This window comes from Petromyzon marinus, chromosome 32, assembly GCF_048934315.1.
Source record: "Petromyzon marinus isolate PM22_M1 ecotype Great Lakes invasive population chromosome 32, UKy_Petmar_22M1.pri1.0, whole genome shotgun sequence".
Classification (NCBI taxonomy): Eukaryota; Metazoa; Chordata; class Hyperoartia; order Petromyzontiformes; family Petromyzontidae; genus Petromyzon; species Petromyzon marinus.
The window spans coordinates 6,316,924-6,335,784 of NC_133698.1; the positions used below are offsets into that span (position 1 = coordinate 6,316,924).

At 48.6% G+C, this 18,861-nt stretch overlaps 1 protein-coding gene across 7 annotated transcripts in view; it reads right to left on the bottom strand.

The window, feature by feature from the left end:
* BCL9L (BCL9 like) overlaps positions 1-18,861 on the bottom strand; it is a 174,305-nt gene that overhangs the window by 83,414 nt on the left and 72,030 nt on the right. For all 7 annotated transcript variants that reach the window (XM_076071239.1, XM_076071240.1, XM_076071242.1 and 4 more), the window contains one exon: positions 2,428-2,847. The gene's annotated coding sequence lies outside the window, so the exon portion shown is untranslated. The remainder of the gene's footprint in view (positions 1-2,427; positions 2,848-18,861) is intronic.

The window sequence follows — 18,861 nt, forward strand, 5'->3', positions numbered from 1 at the left end:
TTCCCCGTTGTTCAATGCAGATTGTCCGATGACAGCAGAGTAATGAGACAAAATAACACCTCTGGAATTGACACGTCCCACCGACTATGAAAAATAAGAACAGGTTTTATCCCTTCTGGAAATAACACGGGTCGTGTTAAGATGTTCCAACGCCAAATAGATACCTTTTGCAAGGAATAAAGTCTGCATTGACCATACTTACTACTTGTGGTGAACGTGCAACGAAACACGCTCTGATAATATATTTGCATTGCATGTGAAACTGATTGGCCTACACCAGAGACAGCCTTCTTTACGATCCAGCCTCACCAGCGTCAGACCAGAGAACGCTAAAAGGTGAACAGTACAAAGACAATGCCACACGTATCAGAGCATGAATAGCTTGGGGGTTAGCAGCTGTATCACAGGACCTTTTTGGCAGTATCAACGTTATTAAAAATAAGATTAGGTTTTGCCCTTTCTGGCAATAATACAGGTGTTAAGATCTTACCGAATAATATATTTTTTGTTAAAATTAGACTAGTATTATCTCAGTAAACTTTTTTTTTACTAAACTTTAGTCATCATCATCATCTTTGTCATCTTCAGCCATGGTTATTCCACCGATGGATGAAAGCCTCACCCAGCCCCAGGCCGCCGTCAACTCTCACCATCCTGCAATGTTGTAAATCCATCTGGCACCTGCACATGAACCGATTTCACCGCTCTATCTCCACGGTGGAAGCCTTCATTTGTTTAAATAAATATTTAATATTAATTTAAACAAATGAAGCAATCAAATGAATTTTCTAATTATCTTGCTGTGGGTAGAACGGGAGCGAAACATAATCGAAGACCGTTTGCGATTTGCAAACCTGCCCTTTGATGTTCGCACTTTTAACGTGGATCAAAGTAGATTTATATGAATTAAACTGCATTCATTATTTAACATCTGCTTTGGCTAAAACGATCCAATTTACCGTGGCTTATTTGGGATCTCAGACTGCTCGATGCAAAGAAAGCTTCTGGATTTTTAGAGCTGGACAGGGTTAGCTTGCATATTCCCCAACAGCTTTGCCGGCTTTCATTTAACCACAGCTCTTTGAATTATAAGCAACATAGTAATGCCAGGCATTAAATACATTTCTGCATAGGCCTGCATACTCTATCGCCAATGCCACTGAGCGCAGTGTGGCGAAGCTAGCCTTTACACTGCCCTTGTGCCAAGCTATCAAAACGTATATTACCCTTTCCCATTCTGATATCGTACGTGTACATCATCGGTTTTTCTTCCAGTTCCATTCCGATTACGTACACGTAAAATAAAATAATCGGTTTCGAGGCTCCCACGAGGCCATGAGGGAGGGGCGTCTGGAACAATTTTTGCGCCAACTACCAGAGTGCGATCGTGTCGCTGCAGTTGTCGGCGGGTGAGTACGTCTCTAAAAACAACGGCGCTAAGCCTTTCTAGATATCATTTATGCCGACCGCTTGCACGTTCCAAGATTCAGCGGTGAACGGAAACCATCCTGCAACTTGCAGGCGTCTCGGAAATGGGAAAGGGTTAATGGCTTTAGCCAATTAAATATTACATGTATGAATACAAATGACATACCCAAGAAAGCATCAATGCATCTCACAAATCTTTCACAGCAGGGTCCTGCATCGAGACACGTGACTAATTCCATGGCGCGTGGACAGAGCCACGCGTACCTGGAGAAATCCCACTCCGTGTACAAGAGGGCGGGGACACTCAACACTGCCATCTCCTGACTACAGCTGGAAAGCCCACCTCGTCAGCCCTGGAGGCTACACATCCTTTAATGTATGTGTTGTATGCATGTTGGCCTTCCTTCGCACCGTACGTAGCCAACCGTGCTAATTCGGAGGTGCGAGGAAGGACAACAAGCTAAACACAAAAAGCAGTTCCGAAGACATTAGTTTTCAATCTAGGCTTAGTGGCTTCCTAATATCGGAAGGAACAGCATTCCAGATGGCCGCAGAAGCGCATTTGAAAAGGCGCGATGCGGTGAAGCCGCTGCTGCGAGGATGACCCGAGTTTATGTAATGGTTTAAAAACAAATGAATCGATTCATCAAATGCAATACGAATCTTACACTCATGGTACGCGCATAAAGTCGTTTGCGAATTGCATTTTCGATTCCTACGCCTTGCATGCAATGGGTTCACGTGACGTTCCACTACCACATTACCTCTGCCACGGGAGAATAAAATAATTGATTCTGGGATGGAATTGCACGCCGTAAACCATGAGGGGCAGGCGACTTGTTGATCGTCCGTCACGTGTGCTAAAATAAAAATACAAAGGCGAGAACAGTGGACAAACAAAGAGGATGCAGGAAAGCAAGACGTTGTTGGTGGAATGAGATGGGGGGGGGGGGGAGTGGAGGAAAGGGGGTCCGGGGGGGGAGGGAAAGCGACTCTTACCGTCTCAGAGACCACAGGCGGAATCCAAATCAGCCATTCCTCTCGAGACGAGTCTGCGATGAACGAGCACGCGGCAGAGCTCTCTCACGTGGCGGGGGTGGGGTGGGGGTGGCCGCGACTGCGAGCACACCGCCGTATTTCCAACGTTCCAGCGACGTTCCAACGGGGTTTCCGGACCCGAGGGCGGCCGCGTCTCCGTGCGAACACCTGCCAAGCGCTCTCGTTGGTCTTGCCGTGAACTTTATTTCCGCGCCGCGATCCTCTCGGGTTCACCGGGCGCCCAGAGGCACGGGGTCAGTCAGGGTCTGCCGAATCCAAATCGTGCAAGGTGGGGCACCCCAAAATATCTCTGTATTTATGACAATAAATCGCTTGATCTTCATCCAGGTGGGCACAAGGTCAAGCGGTGGCCGTCGATTCCTGTGCACAGGCAGAGGCAAAACGGCGACAGACTGTGACGCTTTTTTTTGGACCGTAAGCACGCATATGCAGGACGTACTCGTGTTAAAAGATCCAGTCGAGTGTATAGTCAAGTACAATATCAAGTATAATACCAGGGAAGCGGTTTACGATCGGACAAAGAGCCTGCAGCAACTTGATTCGTGTGCCTGTTTTTCAGGACTCTGTTGTCAAGTTAACACGTAAAGTTACGTCCTACTATCTGCACTCCCTTTTTGTATCTTACCCCGAGTCTACTTTGCAAAAGAGACGCGTCATGTTGGCGGTGTTGCATTAAGTTACAGAGAGCCTAATCGACGGACTCACCGACTGATACGGAATGAATACTGAGGAATGCACATATAACAATAATAGGAGCCATTCGTACAGCAGTAGACAGGTTAGAAAAATTACTATTTAATATTATTTTATCTTCCCACATATATATTTATGCATCTGTAAGATTGTAAGATTGGTCGCCGAATCGTCCAGCAGTGGATTGACCATGGCTCACGACGACGAAGGCCAAGGAGTATTTGAAGCTGACCCTCAAGCAACAATGGTGCCCCCCTTAAACTGTCGTCCCCACAAGTTTGGGATGCCCTGTGACCACGTCGGGAGGAGGGGCACTTTTGTCCACGTGATAAACATCACACACACACCCTCCCCCCCCATCCCAACATTAGCATCGCTGTCCTGTTACGCGATGCGCGATGGAGCAGCATGACAGAACTCGGTTGGCAAAGTAATCGCGACCGTTATGTAGCAGCAGCAGCAGTAGCAGCAAGAGGAGAAGCACTTTTTTGTTCGTACCAAGCCGCTTCGTCCGTCGCAGACAAGAGGGGCTTAGCCCCGGACCCGCAGCGGATATATATGAAATCACACTTGCATTGGGGCACCCAGAACTTATATTAGGGCTTTGGCTCAAAAGTGTTTTTTTCTTTGCAAAACTTCAAGTGGCAAGGAAAGGTACGGACGGAACGATCTGTGCTCGACATGCCATTTATATTGTTAGCGTGCCAAGCACTGCTGTTTGACCTAGCCACTGCCAGCCCTCTCACAGAGAGCCATTGCTCCAAAAGCCCAGCCACTGACCATTTTCACAGCGGTTGCCCTGGCCTCTGTCCCACGAATGAAAAAGTTAATTCGCTCTGTGTGCACTTGAAGCCAGCGCTGCCAGGGGATTCCGTGTTCGAGGGGAGGGGAAAACTGGGCTGTGGTAAACTACCACTGCTCCGCCCTTCGTTCCACCGTGTCAACAACTTAAATTCATATTTGTCGCGGCCTGTTCCTTAACAAACGTCTTCTTGAGGCATGTTTTATTTAGCCTAGGGGACCCCCCCTCCCCAATGACAGCTGCCCCTGTGCAGTGAAAAATGAACGCAGCACCAGACTGAGAGTAGGCATTAGTCTGCCAGTAGGGTTGTGATGTTGCTGCTGGTCTTTCAATAAAGCGATTCCATCCTCAACGACAAGTAACATGGGAATGTGCCTTCAGGAGAGCGCTCGCAATCGGTGTGTACTACACCTGCCGTGACATGCAGTTTAGAAACACCGTGGTCATTCACGAAATACACACAAACACAAGCTGAAGGCAGGGTAATATACAATGCTTAGAATTGCATTAGGGACATTCTCGCAGCAGCGGTTTTTGGCTGGCCATCGAACAAAGATGGTCACCGGTATCGCGCGCTTTCAGATGCGCTTCTGCGGCTGTTTTGAATGCTCTTCTCCTTCTGATATTAGGAATCCACTGGAGCTGTGCACTTGTAAATCTAGATTGAAAACTTAGAACTACTTTTTGTGTTGAGTTGGTTGTCCTCCCCCCCCCCCCCCGCAACTCCAATTGGCGCGGTTGGCGACGTACAACGCAAAAAAAATCTCAACGCACACACATCAACTAATCGTGTCTCACTGTGAATGGTGGGGGCGGCACTTGGCGAGGAACCTTTCAGGGGTCCCCTGGACCAGTGGCGTGCACCGAGTGGGAGGGCTCTCGCCGCGTGCCCATTGCCAATATTAACTCGACCCTGTAGTCGCCCACTAATACACTTAAGCATTTCATTTATCAGGCGGGAAAGTATTGTATTGTGTAAGAGTTGACCCATACCCAGCCAATTAGAATAACCCACCATCAATCACGCTTGCGCGGTGAGGTGGGGGGGGGAGTCGGGTCCGGTGGGGGGGGGGGAGATCAATTTCGGAATTAAACAGAATCTACTCTGAACTGCCCGTAATCAGAGTTATCTGAGATCAATTATAATCCACCTGGAAACCACCATGCCAAAGCGCGGTCGCGGTTAACACCACCCCCGCGGTCGCTCGCTACGTGGGCAGCCTTGGGCTCGACGCACACACACAAACCATCGCGACCCGGCGCGCTTCAAATCCCAGCTGCCGGCGGCTTTCGCCATGGTCACCACATCTACGCCTCTATATAAGGAACGAAACAGGTGGACTTCTCCACAAATCTGGTTGTCGCCTGATGAAGCTGGTTGTAATTACTGTCGCGAAACTTCGTGCTCAGATTGTAAATGTTGTGGCTTGGCTCTCCAACACACCGGTTAGTGCTGTACCAGTGACGAATTGGCCACGTTCTGTTTCTGTGACAACCTTTTACTAGTTGGCTGCGTCGGGTGGTGGCGGGTTTTAACGACGCATTTATATATTCACGCGATCTAACCCAAAATACGTCTTATATGGATATCGGCCGCGAAAGCCTACGTGTTAAACTCATTTTTATTTATTTAACCCCGCTAAATGTTTTCCCGCGCGCATGTAATTGCACCGCTAGCGCCGCACTCTGCGCATTCCAACGGTGGCGGGGGGTGGCGGCTGCGCTGGCAGGCGCACCACGGTTGGGGCACTTGAACGGGGCCGCACTTCACACTTCACACTTCACACCGTATCCTCATTGTCAAGCTGGCGAGCGGGCACCGGGCGGTCAAGCCGTTTAGAGCCATCCGACTCATTACACCGGGCAGCTGCTCTTTTTACGTCGCGTGGACAGGCCCCCGTCATCGTCTCCGCCGCCCCCCCCCCGTGACGGATGGGCCAATGTCGGGCCCCGTGTGGGCCTGCCCGCGAGCGACGCAATAACAAACAGATTTACTCGCAGCGTGAAGAGACGCGCCGGCCTGTGGTGCCGTTTGCGCACCGAGCTACGAGAGCAAGCGTTCTTGTACATGCTACGTCATCCAGCAGTTGACTGATCAATGCACGGTGGTGATGACTGCCTGTTGATCATGATGATGGACAATGTCCAAGCCTGCCTGCCGCTTAGCTAAATAGAAGAATCGTGGCTCCAGGTCAGGTAGTTGCGCATTGAGCTACGAGAGGAAGCGTTCTTGTACATGCTATGTCACCCAGCAGTTGAATGATCAACGCACGGTGGTGATGATTGCTTGTTGATGATGATGGACAATATCCGTGCACTGGCTGCAGCTCAGCTAAATGGAAGAATTGTGGCTCCAGGTCAGGTAGTTGCGCATTGAGCTATGAGAGGAAGCATTCTTGTACATGCTATGTCATCCAGCAGTTGAATGATCAACGCACGGTGGTGATGATTGCTTGTTGATGATGATGTACAATATCCGTGCACTGGCTGCAGCTCAGCTACATGGAAGAATTGTGGCTTCCGGTCAGGTAGTGGCGCATTTAGCTACGAGAGCAAGCGTTCTTGTGCATGCACGTCATCCAGCGGTTGACTGATCAACGATGATGGACAATGTTCAGGCCTGGCTGGAACTTAGCTAAATAGAAGAATTGTGGCTCCTGGTCAGGTAGTTGCAAGTTCAATTGCTAACTTTGGTGAAATCATCATCCATTATTATTATCGTCATCATCATCCCTCTGGGATGGGTAAAATGAACACGGACTGACAAGATTGCAATAACTGATGGAAAGTCGGTGATTGTTCTATGGATGGTCCTTGTCATAGGAATGTGGAATGACTACCACTGACGCAGCACAACAATGGAGTGGTGGAAATGATCGTGTGCAGATATAAGGCGAACTGTTACATCACAAGAACACGAGATGGCGACAGCTTTAGGAGGTCTTCATCCAACAGTGGATTTATTGGGGCTGCTGCTGTTGATGTCACAGCTTTAATGGAGGTAAGCATTGCCCATGTTTTCTTGTGAACAAGGAGGCTACGAGTTTGCGTGCATAATTAGAATGTACAAAAAAATGACACAACAAAAATGCAAAAAATGCCACGCAGGTGCACATTCGTTTTATATTTTTATATGAAAAAGCTTGCTGGCGGTATGCGACTGAGCATTAAATAAATAAAGGCGCGCACGCACGCACGTACATTCGCACCGATGTAAATGGAAATCCAGCTCTGTACACACACACACGCCTGTGATCTCACGACATTCACTCAAGGTGGCACACAAAGGGTCTTTGCACGTACTTGCTTGTCCTGAGATGCACTCATGTGAACAGTCGTATCAAGAGCGCTGGTTACGAACGACCATCGGTCTGACTCTACTACAGTGTTCTTCGCTAATTTTCAAGAGGGGGGCCACTTTCGCCGATAAGACACCATCAGTGGCGAGGGCCGCCACACCGCCTGCAAGGGGTGGCTGTCACGTGTTGTGCATTGTTGGGGAGCCGCATGTCAGGGGCCCAAAACTGAAGGCCACCAGAAGCCGCCAGTGGCACGCTGGCCTTGCAATGAAGAACACGGCTCTACTCTCTTCATAGCAAAGCTTCTTTGGATTAGAACACATGCCACTAACCCACCACCACTCGACACAGCCAATAAGCTTTGTCATGTAAACAATACACGCCCAATAGTTGCTGCTTTAGCAGACCGTTGTGTGGTCGAGTAAACGCACAATAACCCACTCCTTTCTTCCCTTCCCACTTTGAAAGGGGTCATGTGCTATGGGGAAGGACTATGCCCATGACGTCATCTCAATGCAGATGTTTCCCTTTAATGGCAGAACTGACGAGTGCATTGAGTCTTTGTTATCTGTGCTTACGTGCCACTGCCGACCCACAGGATCACCAAAGACATCGTTTGACTTTGAATACGATGCACGGCTCGTATGTGTGCAGGGAAGCCCTGTGCATCACGATTGGTAAAAAAAAATATGTTGGTAATTGTGGGTAATTTTTTCTGCAGACTGGAGAGAAGTTGTGATCCACATTTTTTCTTGTCTCGTTCCACGTGGGTTCTGCCATGTGTTTGCCTGATCAGTGCCAACAGCGACCCTTCGAACATCGGCATTTAGCATCCTTAATTAAAGAATGCACGCGGACCGTTCAACGGCAACGAGATACGCGCTTAAGCGCTCAATGAATATGTAAATCCTTTACACTTATAGTTAAGCGAGTGGATAAGCCTTAAGATCCACACACTGAGCCATTGTACAGGCGAATGATCGTGGCCCCGGTAACTATTCCCATCTACCTAGAAATGTCAAGTCACGTCACGGACGCGATAGAAATGCAAGTCGTAATTACCATTGCGTTGGTGGTGCGATGCCCACCAACTTGGTGGGTGCAGATTGTGATGTCGGTTCGTGAAAAAGAGGTCGCATAATGAGGCGAATGCCCCATCAAACTTTGGCATCAGAGCGAAGAGGGGGGCGACTTTCACTTCTCCCCATTCTCGACAAGAACCTTGCTCAAACTTTGCCAAACAGAGCACTTTTCACTTTACAGCAACGTCCAAAGTGTCGGTAATGGCCCGAGAAAACGGCCGATCATAAAACTCTACAGAGTAAAAAGTTGGACCTTTAAAAGCGAGAGAGCTACAACGGGTCTGGTTGCTTGTCGACACTCCCCCCGCCCCCCCCCCCAGGGAGAGTACGGTGTTGTGAACTTCGCTGTTAACCTGACAAAACAACAACAGAAGAAAAACTAAACGTCGCACCAAACGTTTTTCACTTTCGGTTCAAGGGAGGTTTTTCTGCCCAAATTCGCTCTTTTAAAACAACGCGTGCCTTCTCACAAATCACGACCAAGGCCAACTCAGCAGGCAGCCTTCTCTGCGAAGTTCTACAACCGTCTCCTTGCAGCTCGTTCTCGACTGCTCGTTAACCGCGGACTCTGTCGTCCGTGCACTGGAGACGAATAAAAGAAATGTCTCGATGTATATTCAGGCTTTTAATTTCGGCAATCTAATCTTTGGACAAATATATTCGAGAGGAGCTAACAAGTAATCTTGGTCACAAGAGTATGTCCTTGCCCAATTCCTCTTCTGATAAGTATTTTATCTCAATGGAGAAATTCATTCTTTAGAAATGGATTTGATCGTCCGTATATATTTTAATATTTGATACATCTCTCCATGTATCTTTAACTGTTCTCCAATTGGTTAGTAATTATAACTTACATCCCTTTATTAACCCATGGATGGATGAAGATTATGGGGGTTGTTTGACCACGCTTCACCACAAAGGTCAGAGTGGGGGGCTGCTGAAGAGGTGTCTAGGATTGGGTCAGACATCACTTACCTCTGATGTTAGCCACAGCCAGGAATCAAATACAGGAAGCCAGATTCAGTGCAGGATGGACGAATCTACCTGGTGATAACGGTAATCTATATATATCTATGTATACACAGAATACAGGCTGATGGAATGCTTAATTCAATATATCTGCAAAGTTGATCCAAAGTGTCACAATATGACATTTGAAATATCGCACACGCCATCACTGAAGGCACCCACAGCGTTTCATTATTACAGCGCGAGGCCCCCCCCCCCCCCCCCCGTTTTCGGTTCGTCATGGATAGGGTCGGCAATTTTCAGCAATTAAAGTGAAGGCAGGGTTTATTGAAAAAGAAATATTTCAACTTGAAAATAAATTCCAGTCTTGTTCATTTTGCGGACTGATTTGCATACTGCAGCATTTAAAAAAAAATGCGAGAAATCCTACATTTTAGAAACCATCTTAGATCTCATTAAGGAAATGCCAAACACCTGATTCATTGGCACTTGAAAGCCACACACTGATACTATAAACTGCTGCTTAGCATTGTTAAGCACCATCTGTCATAAGAAAACAAATATACATTTTTTCTCTCCAATATATAAGTTCATTAGCATTTAGAATTTTTTCATCATCATCATCAACAGCCACATTCTATCCACTGACGAATGAAGGCTTCCCCAAGTTATTGCCATCTGTTCCGGTCTTGCAATGTAGGAATCCGGACAGCTCCTTCATGCGCCACGATCTCTCGGCTCCATCTCCGTGGTCGACGCCCCCTCGTCCATCAGCCATCAACCATTAAACTAAGCTATTTAAACTACTTTTTATTTTACCAGGTAAGGCCCACTGAGCGATACAGCTCTTTTTGAGAAGCGACCTGGCCACAAATGACGGCTCAACGAAGTGGCTTATCACGTGGAAATGTATTGCATCCAAACACTCTAAAAACATGACGTTCATTCTAAATGTTGGTGGGAAAAAGTGGAGGGCCCGGACAAAAATCCACACGATCACGGGGAGAGAGGCATGCAAGCTCCAAAAATACAGGCGTCAGGATCGGGATCGAACCCACAACCTGCTTCATACCAGGCAAGGTAGTTAACATCTCCACACCGTGGCACCGCTTCCTCCAGTGATGGATCCTGCACAAGGCCATTTAACGTTTCTAAAGAGTCACAACGATGTTCTCTGATCCATTTCCTCCTCTCACCATCTCTCTCTGTCATCAATTCTCTGCAAACAACTCTTCACCCTTCTTTGTGCACTTCTCAGGTTTTGTTGCATTTTCTGTCGATTTCCACATGTCCGATCCATGCCAAAGCAAGCGAAACCGCACCGATTCAAAGTGTTCCTCTTTACACACTTGGGGGACGCCGCTTTAGCTTTCTGAAAAACATTTTCCAAAAGCGCTTCAACCTGGTTTTGCCCACCTTATTTCATTACTAGAAGTCCTCGCTCGCCGCGTGTTCGTACAATGCGTTTTCGCTATAACACGGTTATTCTTTTAGGGAAACTTTTCGCACAACGCGGAACGCGCACCTCTGTTATTACGCGGTTTCTGAGTGGTCAACGACAGTGCTGTCCTCCAGACAGTCTCGTCCCTTCACCTGATGAAGGCCGCTTGTTTTGTGGCCGAAACGTCGTGATTTTTGTTATTTTATTTTTTACCTACGTGACTTTACCCAATAGAACCAAAGAGTAACGAAAAACTAATTTATTGAGCTGCGCGGCCGACCAGTGTGGGAATTCTGAGTACACACGCGGAATGATACGGCATGAGGTGTACCCTCATCTCAGTTCTTTGTCCGGTCATAAAAAAATATATATACTTTTGATTCATCACCTTCGGTCAACTGCGACTCCTGCCCAGCTCTGGCCTTCGACACCACGGCATTTAACGAAGCAAAATATTTTTGTTCCGAGGGTAGCTTTTGCGAGCCGAGCTTAGGAGCGGACGAACCACAGGGCATTTAAAAGTCAACAGCGCCAAAATCCCACCTCTGTAGGAGTTTCCACTTTTGCAGCCCAGCGGGCGGCTGGCCCGAGGGCACAAAATAAAACGGCGAGGTCTCCGATGGCCCTCGGCCCCCCATCACGGCGTCTCCGCGGTGGCACCCGACTCCTAGGCCCGAATGACAACCACAACCGGCAGCCAGCCCCAAGTCCCCTTCCGTGACACCAACACAGCACCCCCCCCCCCGCCTCCCCCCCCCCAGCGTCTTTCAGTCACCAGGGATTACTGCCACAAGCCAGGCATATGTATGGGCTTAATAGAAGATAAACAGCCGGGAAAGAAACCCTCTCTGTTCACCAAGCTCGGACGCTCGCAGAAAAAAAGCCACGGGGTAAAGCTGCCACCGCCGCTGCTACTGCTGCTGCCGCCTTTCCAGGGTGTACAGCGAAGGTGGTGGGCCACGGAAGGCTGGGGTTGGCCGACAGTGGCATCGGACAACGCCACTGTGAGCACAATGGAGTATGAGCAAGGCACCGATTTAGAAGGTCGCTGCAGAATGGGTATGGCTGCGTAAATTCTAACCAGTCTCCATGCGTGTCCAACGCAGCAGCGGTGCATTCTGGGAGCTTAATCATCATTACCCACAAGTCAGTCCACTCCCTTCCCCCCCCCCACCTGAAGCATTGATCTTGATCATCATTAAAAAAACAAAGACAACGTATTTAACTGAGAATTATACATTCTACAGTATATTATTATATAAATGCGCACATCTTCAATACGAGTACCAACAGGAGGTTTAACACCTGTGAGTCATGTCAACTGCGGTTAAATAGCAGGATATGCATCTGCAAAGAACACTTTGTATCGCAGAGTCCGTGTCGGAATGTGATCACATAATGAAGAACTCTGTGGACGGGACCCAGTGGCACCGTGGTTCACGCACTGCGCGATGAACACAAACACTCCGAGTCCGATTCCTGTACACGGTGAGCATTGTTGGCAAGTGCTATGTTAAGTGGTTTTTGGGCAATGCCCTTCACCAACCAGCACTGAGCAGCATGGTGAGGTATGGTCAAGCAAATCCCTAGACTGACGCAGTGTGAGGCAGCCTTCATCCAGCAGTGGACGGCTAAAGATTGGAGCTTTAACGAAGGACCTCATTTTCAATTAAAAAGTGTCTGATTTAGCAACACAAAGACATTCACACATGAGCGTCTGCACCGTCAGCATGTATTATCTGTGGAAAGTCAACTTGAAGCGGTATGAAAAGTGACAGGATGTCTTTTTGGAAATGTTGCTGTTATTCGTGCGACTTAAGAGAGGGCAGATTGGAAGAGGGCAGACATCCCCCGCAGCCAATCCCACGCGAGAGAATCTGAGGTCACATGACTTCCTTGGACCAATCGAGCACGCCATAATGAATGCCTGACTGCGGGAAATATGCTGTCTGCAGTGCATCAATAATGCATCTGTTCGCCTTGTAATGTGGATGTTCATATATATTAAATGTTTAATGATTGTGGGCGAGTAAATGCAGTAATTAAAATCACAACGATGGTTTTTACAGGACTGTGTTTTGAGCACTCAGGATTGGTACAAACAAGGTATTTTCGCATGATAGTCATTGTGGGTTGGTAAAGAGGGGAGCATAGATGTGGGATCAAAGAAGCACAGTGCAACAACGGGTGATGCTGCACCGCTCTCCGAGGAGCTGGGCTCTCTCGAGACGGTAAACATACGGTCGCAAGAAAAAAACAAACTTGGTAGGTTATCCTTTTTATAAACGGTCAAAGTCTGCAGTGTGAATTAAATATGAAGCGCTCGCCCAGTACCCCAGCCATGTCCAGATGTCGGGATGTACGTTGACCGTCCCTGTGTGGTGTCTCCTAACAGCCCTGTTCCCAACCTGCCCCATCGCGCTCAACTCTCGCTCGACTACGCGAACGCCGACACGTGACAAAACTTTGAGGGCCGGTGACGGCTCTCGGAGCCGAGGCCTGTGTAATCCGACGTCCCAACGATTCGGCCGGGTTTATCAAGCGCGTAGCGCCGCTGATGATTCGTACGTACGTTGAACTTCTTTCATACCGTACGTAGCCAACCGTGCTAATCGGAGGTGCGGGGTTGCTCAGCCCCGTCACCAATGACGGCACAATGAAACATTCTGTTGGCCGTGATTTCCCCCCCCCCCCCCCAAGGCGGTGGCTACTCGGCCGGCTTGGCACTGCTGAGCTCTTCAGTTAGAATCTGGGAAAGCCCTCAGAGTTGACGCTCCCATGCCGGTCACCAATGACTCAACCAAAACATAAGGTCATATGTCTGCCCGTTGTTGCAGAGGTGCACATTGAAGTTCAGGGACTCGAGCCGAACGGCCACCCTGGTTAATACTGCGGGTGTATTAACCGTAAAAATTCACACTGGCTGCTTTACCGTGGGTGTTAAAGATCACGTGAGGCAATTCTACAAAATGTTAGGCCACGGTTCGGATTTGCGAAATTTGAAAAACAACCCTCAAAATAACTTACTTGAATGAAGCCACGTAAATTTCGATTTAAAGCTTTCGTGACTGCAGGGATTCATATTCTTGGTTCTTTCGGTAAAGTCACGTAGAAGGGAAACAATAAAATAATACAAATAAAACAATAAGATTCTCACGGTTTCGACTGCAACACAAGCAATCATCATCAGGTGTGAAAACCACAACTCGTTTCAAATTTTCTTGCTGTGGTTTTCACACCTGATGATGATTGCTTGTGTTGCAATCGAAACGTCGTGAGAATTGTAATGTTTTATATTTTTATTATTTTATTATTTCCCTCCTACGTGACTTTACCGAAAGAACCAAGAATATGAATCCACGTAGTAAAAATCGCCCCTGCTGTGAATCTACCGCAATGTCCGTGAACCAAAAGCGTCTTCGTGACAGCCTTGCAGCTGTAAGTATGGGGACGAGTACCAATGTACTCACGATTTTGGTTCTTTCATTTGATAACGCAACCGGAATACACGCGGGGCAAATAAGTGATGACTGCCCTGGAGGCAAACCACTTTCAATCAGGGCGTGGGCGAGCGCCAAGTGTTGGTTAAGAGAGCCCCCCCCCCATTGAAGTGGATCGGCTATCCACTAGGTCGACTCAGCCTTAAAGGAGCACCTTGTGCAGTGTGTAAACATCAGCACTGGGTATAGAAAAGTGGCTGGGAGTAGCGCAAGCTATGCTGCCACGTTGCGCACCGAGATTTTCACGGACACTGAAGCCATCCTCTGGCCACGGCTCTAGTTTCCCCACCCGCTGTAATTCTCAGAATGACCACGGAGAGACATTTCTTCACCTCACTAAAACTATGAAACTAGTAAAAAAAATGTTGCCAGGTAAGGCCCACTGAGCTATGTAGCTCATTTTTAGAAGTCACCTGGCTATCACAAATGATTGCTCGACCAAGTGGCTCACCGTGTGGAAATTTATAGCAGCCAAATACTCGAAATGCACATTTCTAAATGTGGAGACAAAAAACGGAGGGTCCGGAGAAAAATCTACGTGACCACGGAGAGAACATGCAAACTTCAAATATACAGGTGTAAGGGTTAAGGATCGACCTGCATACCAAGCAAGGTAGTTTAAATCTCGCCACCGCAGCTAAAAACAAGACTCCAACAGCACTCCCGGCACGTGATCGTTCGTGAAATAAACGGCTTGGCTAAGAATAATAATACGTGTGCCTCCCGCACCTGCACCCAAATTGCTGTGACCAAATCACCCGGAATGTGCCCGGATCTCGTCAGATCCCAGAAGCTAAGCAGGGATTTAGGCATGGACAGGGATTGGATGGGCAACTACCATGCATAACAGGTAATGTAGCCTGCAAAATTACACGGTGGGCAGTAGAGGACAGTACTGTACAACCTATTATTGTACGGTACTTCTATGCTGCCGGAACGATGCTCCCCGCCTTCACCAAACCACACATTTGCCCTGTGTATTGCAAGCGACCGGGGCATATATATTTACTGATTAATTTAAACCGACGCAAAAAACGAAACGCAGTGTGTGGCCATCAGCGGGGCCGAGGAGGGCCCTTTAGTGCTCCGCGCAGAGGATCAATGTTGAATAATACCGGTCATCATATTTACAACGCGGCCGCACGCCGAAGGTATTGAATTGGGGCGACCGTTTTACACGCGTTCTTATTGAATAAGCGCGTGTTGCGAGGGCAGGGTGGACATCGCTGCCAATAAACAACAGGCTCCGAGCCGCGCAGCGCACCCCGCAGTGATCCGTCTTAACCCACTTTATTTAATCTCCTGGGCTCTGGAGTTTAACTTTTAAGAGGACCCCACACGTCGCGGCGCGCGAGTGTGGCGGTTAAAACTAATCGAGGCCTCGGCGGAAGCCTTTCCACCACCACCACCACCACCCCCCTTCTGCTGTGGGGGAAAAAAAAAAATGAACCGCAATAAACGGTGAGGTCGCCTTGTGCTGCAGTACTGGTCGCTGTGGCGAGGGCGGCTCTCTGTCGCCCGCGGGCGGGGCAGCCCGCTGTCGGATGAGGGCCTTTCCCACGTCGCGTGCTGTAAGTGGCCACACTTCAGCGCGCTCGTCGGGCGTGGGTTGGTGAACGTGGGCGGCATAGGAGTACAGTACAACCGCGGATGTGTCTGCATCGACCTCCCCCCCCCTCCGCTGACAGCGCAGCAAACCAATAACACCCGGTGGTTTTTTTTTCCGCGTGTCGCTGGAGTGGTGGTTCAAATTGCAGCGTAAATACGTCGTGACAAATTTTTGCCTCATTTTAAGAAGTTCGGTCTTAAACATCCGATGCGAGTTATCATTCGGTGGCTGCCGCCGAACATTTTGCGGCACCACCGTAGTCAACGCTTAACAACAGTTGTCATCCCGGTGCTCCGTTTTAAAAACCCGCGCCCACGTCACTTCGTTGAATACAACATCAGAGAGCGAAATTGCACGCTACAGGTCCTGCAGCCGTGGGGCGCGCCGATAGTGCCCTATGGCAGCTGATTTGCATTCTGAATTTAATGCGGTGAGACCGACCGAACGGATCAGTAAGCTCGCTATGGAAGGTGGGGGGGGGCTTTTTGCCAAAGTCGCCGAAAAAATTTACGTGGCAACATTTAAAGTGCCGGGGAACGACAATTTAAATCTCAGAACATTGTGCAGCGGACTTAAAGTCGTAACGTCAGCCGGCCGTGATTAATTACCGCAATACTCTCGGCGAACTGTTGTTATGCGGAAAAAAAATCGCCGGCGATAAAGTGTATTAACGCGCAATATGTATGTTGCAGTTTTTCTTATTTGCCATTAAAATCACGTTAGGCAATTGATGAAGTGAAGTAGTGAAGGGGCCATAATAACAACATGAAGAGAAAAATGACACCTGCGGTAAATTTTGGTACGCAGGCGCGCGGCTGGCATACGCGCCTGTGCCACGATAGCCCCGTGGTCTCACCGCTTGCCCCAAAGTCGGTGGCCACAGTTCAATTCCCACCGCTGGTTGTTAAGTCTCCACGAAAATGGCATTTCCATGGAGACTATTCTGTACCAAGCTTCCGAGCATAATAAACTCTCATGTGGCTATATATGCATAATAATAACATCAACCTTTAAAACTAAACTAAAACTAAACTCAACGATTTTTTTTTTACCAGGTAAGGCCCACTGAGCTGTACAGCTCTTTATCAGAAGCAACCTGGCCACAAATGATGGCCCAACGAAGTGGCTTACCACGTGGAAATGTATAGCAGCCAAATGCCCTAAACGCGTGTTTCTAAATGTATACAGGCGTCAAGGTCGGGATCCAACCGACGACCTCCTGCATACCAAGCGAGGTAGTTAACACCGTGCCACTACCGTCGCACGGTATTCACTCGCTCACCAAGAGAGGGAACACGACTCGGGAGGTGTGAGGAGCAACCACAGACAAGCGGGGAAGGCAGCAGCCAGGCGGCGAATCAACGATGCCAGATTCCCCCCTCCAAGCTCTGCAGTCCTCTATATATTCAGGTGTTATCATCCAATTAATGAGTGTTTACGTAAAGATTGACTTCAGTAAAGCAGTAATTCGTTATGATATTACAATTTATGGAATAGTACCGTAGAGCACAACTATTTTATAACTCCAGATTGCGCTGAGGGATGGTTACTGAAACCTGGAGCTATTAGATTGTGTTTTTAGCCAAAATGCAGTGTTTATTAATATTCATTAGTCTTCATCCCACTGAGACACGTGGCACTCATTCTAGGCGCACACACAAGAGGCAAAGATACCCCATTTAGCTTCACTGCCTGGAAAATGCTGTTAGCGAGCACCTATTAAGGTCAGTGCGTGGCATTGTGGCAAGCATCACATCAAGCTACCTTTATCTGCCCAGTGCTGATGTTGACATGCTTATTTAAAGGTTAAGTTGACCTCGGGGAAGTCCAGGGCAGGTTCAGACACCATGTTATTATCCTTGACTGAGAATCAAACTCGGGTCACCAACATCACAGAACAGCACGTGAGCCATTACACCACCGCTACAAAACACATCCCCACACTGAGACAGAGATACGGCCTCTGTGGACCGTTGGGACAAGTGGCGTTGTTAGATAAAAACTAGCTCAAGGCTGGCACGGTGCGCGACGTGACGGCATAGCTCACACTACTCGCAGCCACTTTTTTATTTCCAGTGCTGATGTCTATATTTTACATTTTACCAGGTAAGGCCCGACTGAGCTATATAGCTCTTTTTCAAGAAGTGACCGCACCACAAATGATAGCTCACCGAAGTGGCTTATCATGTGGAAATTTACAGCAGCCAAATACTTTAAACGCATGTTTCTAAATGTGGAGGGAAAAAACCGGAGGACCCGGAGAAAAATCCACACGACCACGGGGAGAACATACAAACACCAAATATACAGGCGTCATTGTCAGGGGGAAAACCATCGACCTCCTGTATACCGGGCGAGGTAGTTAACATCTCGCCAGCGTGGCACCGCACAAGGTACTCATTTAAGGCTGAATAGACCTAGAGGATACCCAGGAACGGTTCAGATCATCACCAGTGATGTTGGCCGTGAGCAGGAAGCAATTTAAAGTCCCTGGGATCCTCGCGCGCCGCTCCCCACGCATCACCCATACTCCACCCACACTCATCCAAACACAAAGACCCCCCCCCCCCCCCCCCGTATAGCCTCACGAGACTGTTGGGTCAAGTCAGAATCAAAATCTTTGATTCCAATTAAGGCTGGCACGGCACACGAGGGGGGTTGGTTTGGCCAGCACCACACCATGCAAACATCCATACACACGTACTCGTGCACACAGTGTGAACGAGCAATACATTTACATACGGCCGCATCAGCAGGCATGTGCAAGTCGGCTAAATTGCCACCGCAAGGGGCAGTCAAAGTTTCGACCGCTGCGTGCATCTGCGAGCTTGTCACGGCAGCTTCGTTTTTTGCCAAAACGAGAGCACGACTCGGGGGAAGCCGGTGGGGGAGGGGAGGGGGGGCGGGCCCTGCCTTGTCCGTGCCGTCGCTGGGAAGCGGCGTGAAGATGTCTGCGGGTGCTCCCCGCATGAAGCGTCG